A 9,932-nucleotide genomic window follows, 5' to 3' on the forward strand; every position below is an offset into this window, starting at 1 on the left:
TTATAATAACCTTTATACCGAGATTACATATAGAGTAGGTACCGCACTAAACGACGTCCGTACTGGATGATATCCGGCAATGAACTTTTATCATGCATTATTTTTTGAAGCGTAGTATTTATATATCTGACATTCTATAGAACTGATTTTCATCATTAAGTCAAAAGGGAAAATTATTTTTCATTTATTGAAATGAAATGTACATAATATAATACATATTAATATTATGTCTTTACAATTTTTTTTACTAAAAAAATATAAAGTCTTTAAAATATTTCGAAGACGAAGAAATATAAAGGGTAGTATTTGAATAATATTTTAAATAGTATCAAATTAGGAATTAAAGTTATTTAAATATTATTCTTAGATTAAATATATTGTATTATCTATGTTTTAAATAACAATGAACTGTTAACTATAATTCTAAATGTTAACTATTTAATGTCTAATGATTAATGACTGTAGGTACCTACGTTTTCATTATTTCAGCATTCTATTCTTTCTGCGACTCTGTAATATATTTTGCTCTCGGCAATTTAATTTTTTTTTAATATGCATGTTGATACATTCTGTAGGTGGGTATTTTTCATTTATTATTTCAGCTTTCGTAAAAATTACGTTCCTTACTTTATTCCCATACCTATTCAAATCCCAACATAATATATTATTCTAAAAAAGTAGTACTTCAAGTGTATCAGAATTTCCAAAATAAGCTGTAATATAACCATATTATATATATACGTTTGTGTGTGTGTGTGTAGTGTGTGTGTCTTATATGATGGTTTATTTTGGCATACTCAACATTTATATACTGCTTATATGTTAAACATTGAGAGAGAGAAAGATATAGAGAGAAAGAGAGAGAGAGAGAGAGGGAGAGAGAGAGAGAGAGAGAAAGTAGTAGGTAGTGATAAATTTAACGTAATTCACTGCTTAGTTTATGTAATGAAAAAAGTTCTGTATTATATTATTAAGCTTTAAATTTTCTATTTATTTTATTACTAAAATAACTAAAATTGTTTTTTTGCTAACCAATCTAAAAATGTAAACAAATATACATTCCGCAGTAAGGATCATTGCATAGAAATATTATTAATTTAATATGTAAGATATTATTATTATTTTATAATTTAGATACCGTCTCAAAAATGCGTTTGATTTTTACCACGAGCTGGCTTACGTTGTAAAGTCACAATGTAATACCAAAGAAAACATTACAACATTTATGTTTTAATATTCACCTTTGTGAAGAGATACTGTACGGTAGAGCGGTGAAGTTGTAGGTCTAAAGAGTATTTTACGAAAATATTTATCGTTTGAGGGGGCAGAAATTGACATTTTCGTTTCGCCGACAATAGAGTTCTTTATGGTATGCAGTTAGCGTTCTTGAAATACTGGCCCTGTTAACGTCTTAAGATATTTTTCGGTTATCATCAAAAGTTACTAGGTCACATTTTGATGTTTATTTCAACCTTTAACGTTTTAAACGCCGATTAAAGACAAGCGAAGTGTTCGCCGTTGCCGTTTATTTTTCGACAGTGTTAGATTGTACTCGAGAGTGGCGAAATGAGTGAGCATTATACCTATTCGAATCTCGGACTGCAATCATCATTTTACATTTACTACATATTTTCGATTATAAATCAACACATACCAAACGACCATCATACCGAGTGATCCATTAAACGTAATACCATCATTATTTATTCAAAAAAGTACTAACGTTTTTGAAAATATTATAAGTCGTTAAAAAACGAAATTTTTCTGAAAACAATATATTTATTTAATAATAATCATTTTTTAAATGTTTTATTCTTTAGTGACAACATGCATTTTTAATCCCTTATTCCAAAGGAGAATATATTAATTGGAGTACTTTGACTAGTTATAAATAATAGAGAATTGTCTGAAATTTGATTTTTATAGATCGAAAAAAACCTTAAGAAATTTTAACGATACAAAATTATTAGAAACGACTTACAAACCTTTAAAATAAATGTTTCATTAGTGATATACAAAACAATGAATGTCTTACTTTAAATAAAAGACCACCCATATTACATTATTAATTGAGGCTTATTTATATTCGTCGTTCAGTCGGCGCTTGGCTAAAGCCTATTCCAGAGTATCGCGTGGAATCGCGCAATAATGACTATTTGTTTAGGATTAATTGAGTAAAAACAAAAGTAGTTGTACTAGTTTGTTGTACCGATAAAGTGTACGACGACTAACTTTTGATGGAAAATGAAATTCATAAATTTTAATAATATTTACTTATACGATAGCACTTAGAAGTTTTGTACCACACGAGTACACGACTATTACCAATAAAACAGTTTTTGGCAATTTTACTCGGTAGGTACCTACAGCACGTTCCAATTTCTATACTGACGACGCACAACAATATACATAGGATACTTAAATCGACAATATTCTTGATTTCTGTCCTCAATATTACTATTTCCTAATGATGTCGATTTAAATTGTCGATGTTTCAATGATCCTTTTCAGCATATAGTTTTCGAATCACAGCAACTAAAAGTTGACACAAACCCGTTTGACATGCAAAATTGATGTTATTCATATTTAATATATTGTATGTATAATATTATAATTTATAATTATATGTTTTATAAAATATATTATGTATAGACAAGAGCTTGTGTTAAATATATTAACATAATTATATACCGTAACGAACGCAATGCCCGAGCCTAAATACCATATTATGATATTATGCTTTCCCGAAGTATCTATTATAATAGTTATTTAAAAACGTTCGATACCTATAAAATTATAATTTTAATATCAAATGTTGAAAAAAAAATACGCAGTTGACAAAATATGATTTTTGAGCTTTTTTGCGTATCAGCCGTATTACATAGTTAAACTCTTTATTCGCGACTCATTATCGAATATTACGAGTAGACATTAATAATCATTGCTTATTGTTGTAGTCGTCGAGCACATTTTCATTCAATATGGAAAAAAAACCCAAACAAAAGTAATCAATACGCAGTGTGGTGGGAACACATTATCAAATGGGCCATGTTTTCGTTGCTCGCACGAACGAGTAAACAATGATATAAAATAAAAACCCTTTTATACACTTAATGACCCGTGATAAGAATTAACCAGGCCACCGGGGTAATCATTTTGACGCTTCGGAAATATGATGCTATACACTTTCTTGCTGGCCGTTCAAAATTCGTGGGTAAATCTTGAATAATTGATGATTAATAAAAAAATATTACAATTATTATTATTATTTTAACGACTACGATTTCCAATCAGGAGTGCATTATTATGAGTTGTCTGCAGCACTGCACCGAGCGTCTAAATGTCAGTGTTTAAATTATATTTCATCGCCATAGAACGGAGACAAAACAATAATAGGCATGTCAGCAAAAATACGAGTTTTAGTGCGGCTGACGCATCCCACCGACCACACGGCCATAGTCGTGGATCGCATCGTTTCATTGGCTGTTCAATTATCAGCTGCCAAAAGACAATATCACGTCGTTATAATATTATATGCATATATTATCGTATTGTATTCTACCAATGAGAAGACATATCCAGCTGACATATCTATTTATTTTGCCATGAATAGGACGCTTCCGATATATTGCGAGTAACGTATCGGAGATGTCGATATATTATAATATGAATACAAATAGAAATATTGATAATAATTTTAGTTATTACATCGGCTGGTGCATTGATTTCTCTCTCCCTCTGTTTCTCTTATACTCTATCAGAATAGTTTTAAAATTAACAACAAATTCTATGGACTTATTAAATTATTTTATTTCACACCATATATATATACGTGGTTATTTTTTTAAAGAAATTATAAGCGTGTTTTGTTGAAATTGAACTCCATACATTTTGAAATAAACCCATATTTTTCATAAAGGGAAAGACAATCTCGACCAAAGTATGCCGAACCGTATATCATAATAATCTAATTTAAAATATTCAAAACTAATATCTTAAGTACCCATAATAATCAATTTATAAACATATCACTTGACAAGCTATCAATAATTTACAATTAGCGTTTTTTTCTCTGACAATTTTGTCGCATGTTTATAAATAATGTTTAACTCAATATATCGAATTTAAAAATCGATTCTTAGCAGAGCTCAGTTAAAAGCGCTTATCCGCATTTTTTTTTTAAAACATTTATCAAAGTTTTTCTAAAGATTATCCTTATATTTAGGGACAACACCATAAAAAAAATCGAAAAACTACCTACAACTAGATAAGATTTACGGTCCATAAATGCGCTGTATGCAATTTGTTTAGTTTTTTTTACTGATGTAAAAAGTGTATCAATAAAAAAAAAAAACAATGTTCCTATAAGAACATTCCTTATTTCACTTAGGATTTAAAACACAAAAAAAATATCTAACGAAATTGGTATATTTATTATTATATTTAAATATTTAAATACACCATTGATCTATACGTTTTATTTTATATTATTAATACGAATTTCTAAAAATTATATTTTCAACTGTTGTTAGTTTTTATTTGGTTAAAAGTTTTGTTATTAGCCCTACTGAATAATAGTATTAGTAGGTAGTTACCAATGATACGTTGTCTTTATATTTATCTATAAATTGAAAAACGATATAATAACTGTCTAGCTAATGATAAAATTAGTTTTGACTTTAAACAACATGGTCATATAGAAGTAGATTAATATAATAAAAACCACTAATATTATAACGTAAAATAAACTAGTTTAGAGCTTAAAATGAACGGCAATATTATTAGACAGATAATTTACGGTTAACTATAGATACAACTGTTTTATTGTGAAAACGACTTATTCGATGTTTACGCAGATCTTATTTTATATTATATTTTAGCGATTGTTAACCAACTTCATTTTTCTTCATTGTTTTCACTCGAAACCGCCGAAAGCCACGAGTTTCACATAATGATGTATATTTAACCAAATATAATATCTAAATACGAATTAATTAATTGAGATTTGGTGGGCCACGTGTCCTAGACATATTTAATGCGTGTGATGCATTGCAGTCTGGCTGAGTTAATATATTAATTATTGTCGTTACCAGAAGGTACGAAAATGGAGTAAAGGATCGTATAAACTTACTAGTCTAAAATTGATAATATCTGAAAACGGAGAAGAGGTGTTAACGAGACCGTCGATAATCACTCGGTACAAATATCCAAGTATAAGCGCGAATAGTTCTCTATAGTGCGTCAATATTGCACTAAGGTATAACAAACGTGAAACTTCATCAATGAGTAATTTTAAAATAAACATCTTTTCAAGTTTATCTAACGCAATAGTAAGGTGATTTCGTAGAGGAAATGCCTTGACTACAATCAATTCTGTAGATTGTCAAAGTTCCCACGCAAATATTTTCATTTAAATTACAATGACGCAAGTACTGAGATTTAGTGATAAACGCAATTTATTTCTATCTGTTATATAATAGAGATTGAAACATTCTAAGCAAAATTTAATCTGAACGAGTTAGAAAAAGCAATTAAAACTAATCATCGCTGAAATAAGTCAAACGTTAGACTGATGCGCAATGCGCATACATACAATGTCGTTCATATTATAAGTTAAATGGCCACTTTTTTGTTTTGTAACTGATAATATTTGAGATAATAAATTGGTCTCAGTGGAAACGGATTTGACAATAACACAAGAATGACATACCGTACTAGTTGTAGGCTTAGGAACACAATTTATTAGAGAAGCCTAATTATTTACTAATTTCCCGGACACTTGCCTTGCTCTTCTCGTGTTTGTAACTTAAACAGTGATGTAATTAATTATGTTAGGGATTGTGAATTCTAAAAACATGTCAAATATTTAAAAATTTATGAAATGCATTAATTCTTGGAAGGTATCCGAAAAACCGTTTACAAAAATAGTAACCCGATACATTCAACCGTTGGCCGCCAACAGGCTGAATTTAAGTAAGACAAAAAACTAGCAACTTTATTGTAAACGATATAAACGCTCTAAAAACTAGCAATACTATATAGAACACATCAGACTAGGCACATCGGCATACTGTAAAATATCTGCAGCTTATGACACGTAGTTGCAACATAAGAAAATTTAATTTTGAAAACATTTAGTTTCTCATAATATTTTCTCCACATTATCAACAATTTTCGCATATCTTCACACGTCTATAATGTGATAATATTATTGCCTACCTACCTATCGTTAAATAAACACGACCTAAAGTATAATATTAGATTGTAAAATATAATATACCTACCTAACTAATATTATATAGAGGTAAATGCAAATTTATGATTAAACATAAATGATCATATCGTTGCATAATAATATATTGAGGTACATATTAAGTAGAATACAATGGTGGGTACCAATTTTTTTCAGTTTTACCTCTCTCGTTCCACTTAGACTGGCATAATGCAGTGTTTAATTGATTTTCAATGTACACAAACTATATATTACAATGTATTATATTATTCATCTACCCGTGTAACTCAACTTTTCCCGGGAAAAAATGAACAAACATAAAACATGGCACTATATCGGTGTGTTTCGGTATTACTAAAGGTACCTCAGGTAACGACCAAATCATCATCAGTGTACCTCACTTTGTGAACTAATTCAACCGAGGTTGGAAATTTGCCTGTTGTGGATTGGATATAGAAATTTTTGAACGCGGTTAAAACTACGATATTTAAACTTTCCTGTCATTTCTTAAGATGGTATCTGAAACTTATACGTTAAAATCGGTCGAGTATTCTTGGAGTACCTATATAAGCTACAAACATTTCATCAACAAACAATGAATTATATATTATTTTTCTTTATTTATTTAAGAAAAAATCCTCAGTAAGATATGAAGCGATTAAATCTATATCTTATACACATATTTTTTTTCTGAAATCGGTGAAAACCAAAATATATTTTTAAAAAAAATTACTCGAGTTTTGGGAGCAAGATTCTTGTGTGAGCCACATTTAGCCGCCACCCAATATCTAGGGGCTTAAAATATATGAAGCTTAAAACACCTTCTGATCCTGAAGAAATCTATTGATATAACTTTTATGGATTTCGGTCCAGTAGTTTCTGAAATTAACCTTTGGTAAAAAGTCTATTTTCACATATTTTATATAATATAATCTATATTTTATGAATCAGCTTGAAAATATTGGTTAAAATGTTGATAATATTTTTTAATTATAGTATAGTAATTTTAATTTAAATGGTACTATTAAATATGTGAAACTAAAAATAAAAATTTGTTCAACCAACTGTATTAGTACCGAAGTCATAAAAAGGTGCGTGACCCATCAATTGATATAGATTTATAAAGGTAGCCGCCACAAACTAAGAGATATAGCTTGTCTATGATTACAGCCACGGTCTTTGATAACAACTAACTGTTTGAATATATTATTTACCATTATCGGGTGAAAAAAAAAATCCAAACATTTAATACTATTTTTCCAGTGATAGCATCAAAAATACAATACAATACAATGCAATGAATAAACGAACATCTTACAAATTATTATAAAATTAACTTTTTATAATATTATGAATAAAAAGTATTACATAGTTAGTAGTTAGATGTGTTATATATGTTTTTATGTATAGTAAATTACGATAGAAATTTCGTTTGTATTTAGAAAAAAATGAGCGCCAACCTATATAATATTATGTTTTCCAGCTGTAATGGACGAGATATGTTTTACCGTTATTGACTAAGATATTCTGTTTTTGACTCATAATATGTATCAATTGTGTTTTCCAAATTTTTCAATTTCTGTGAGGTGAGTTACTTCGGGTAACTACATCAGGGTACATCACGTACATGTATATTATATCAAGACTAATGTGAAACCCACTTTAAAATATTGATTTATGTGCACATTTTTTTTTTTAAATTTCGAACAATATGCGTACAATATAATAATATTATATTGAAATTATATTGAGTACCTAGTTTATCAGCACTACTGGTTAGTGTTTTGTTAGTGCAATAAAAAAAACCACAATATTGTATACGAGTACAAAATATCATGGGAACGACCGGGTATAAATGCCTGAGTAATGGGTGAAAACATGTCTCGAGAGGAGAAGCACACGAGATTTACTTTTAAAATTCACCATCCTCGCGATTCGGCTTTTTTTAAGCATAGTACGCGTATTTGCAACTTTTGTTCCAGCCATTGTTGAAGAACGTTAAATAATGTTTTGCCTTTTGTCGGTCGATTTATCGTCTGCGTGTAGTACTCGAAATTGTTTAATATAGTAATATCGAAGCAGTTTTCGTTGGTTCGTTCGTTAAGTTAGTAATGTATAGCTATTGTATCTATATCCGCACAGACGTCCTTAGAAGCAATTTGCGTAGAAGCTGTATTCAGATTTTACATTCATATATATTATATATTACGTATTTGTAACGCATCATTGTTACTTGTATAATAAGATAAATAATCTAAAATAGTAATTATTATATGATATTAATATTATTTTGTATGAAATATAATATTATGTAGTTTATTTTTATTCGAAACACAACAACTCACTATTGCGAGCCACAACAATTGTTAATTTTTACGATTGTATTTTATGCATTAAAAAAAATCAGAACTATATTGAACGAGCATAGAATGAGAACAAATTATAATTGGTAGAACATCTCTCCCGTCTTCACCAAAATAAAAAAATTTTTTACGATTAACCAGTTTTTATATTTTATTTTATTGTGCAAACATCTTATTCTCAACCATTTCTATGACTATGAACGACGCACCACGTAGTATTGAGAGAAAAATCGTGGTATTATCTTTAACATCATCATTATTACAGTTGTATACAAAGTTTATTTGACTTAGTATTATGTACACCAACATTTTAGGATTAGACGTTTCGTAATCAGCATTGGCTTAAGATCTAGGTCGAATTTTATTATTGTTATAATATTATTAATATTATAGTTGCTAATATTGGTTGATTGCAAAATAATAAACTTTAAATAATGTATCAATAGTCTTTCACACTGATATTCGAAGAAGACGCATAAACATTGATTTGGTCATGAAATAATATTATCAAAGTAGATTTGAATAAAAAAAATAATATAATTTTCTCTTATTACGCGTGTTACACTGAATACGAATAGTGTGTAATACCGGAGTTCATATTTTTTTTTTTTACTTGTAATTATCCTTTTCATCATTTGAATGCTTCTACTTTTTATATTTTGTCAACAAATATTATAAATAGGGTGTTTCGTACGCGCTAAACGAGTTCAGAGTGTTGAAAAATAAATGTTTTTAAATCAGAAATAATGAACTAATGATATTTTTTAATTCTTATCAACTTTTGAACTATGCATTTAATACTTTTATATATAAGTTTATAAATTAAATTATGTTCTATAGTTTTAATATAAAAAATTTAAAAACTAATTTAATGAAACCGCATAAAAAACTTCATGCCAAGAAATGTAAATAAAAAAAAGGCGGGTAAGTCGTGGATGTCGCTCTGCTGTACAGTAGGTTACAAGTGGGTTACTGTAATGGATGGAATTAAATTTGAATCCAATGATATTATATCATTGTATACGAAAAGCGATTCTGAACGGAGATGATTTGTCAGTCTAGGATATATTATTTTTAAAGAAAAACTTATGGAGAACCTTGTACCAAATTTTAAAAACTTAGTTATAAAAGAAAAAATTTTTACGATTTTTCAACCACTAAATTACTTGCAAATTTTCGCAATTTTGACATATTTCGTATAAATTTGAACTTTAAATGCTTATAAATAAAAATTGTGACAATGTATTCCTTTTATTTTGCAACTGCTATTGTAAAAATATGTTAGGAGCCTTGTATTAAATTTCCAAATCTTAGAATTAAAAAGAAAAACTTTTATG

Source organism: Acyrthosiphon pisum, chromosome A2 (genome assembly GCF_005508785.2).
Source record: "Acyrthosiphon pisum isolate AL4f chromosome A2, pea_aphid_22Mar2018_4r6ur, whole genome shotgun sequence".
NCBI classification, from domain to species: Eukaryota; Metazoa; Arthropoda; class Insecta; order Hemiptera; family Aphididae; genus Acyrthosiphon; species Acyrthosiphon pisum.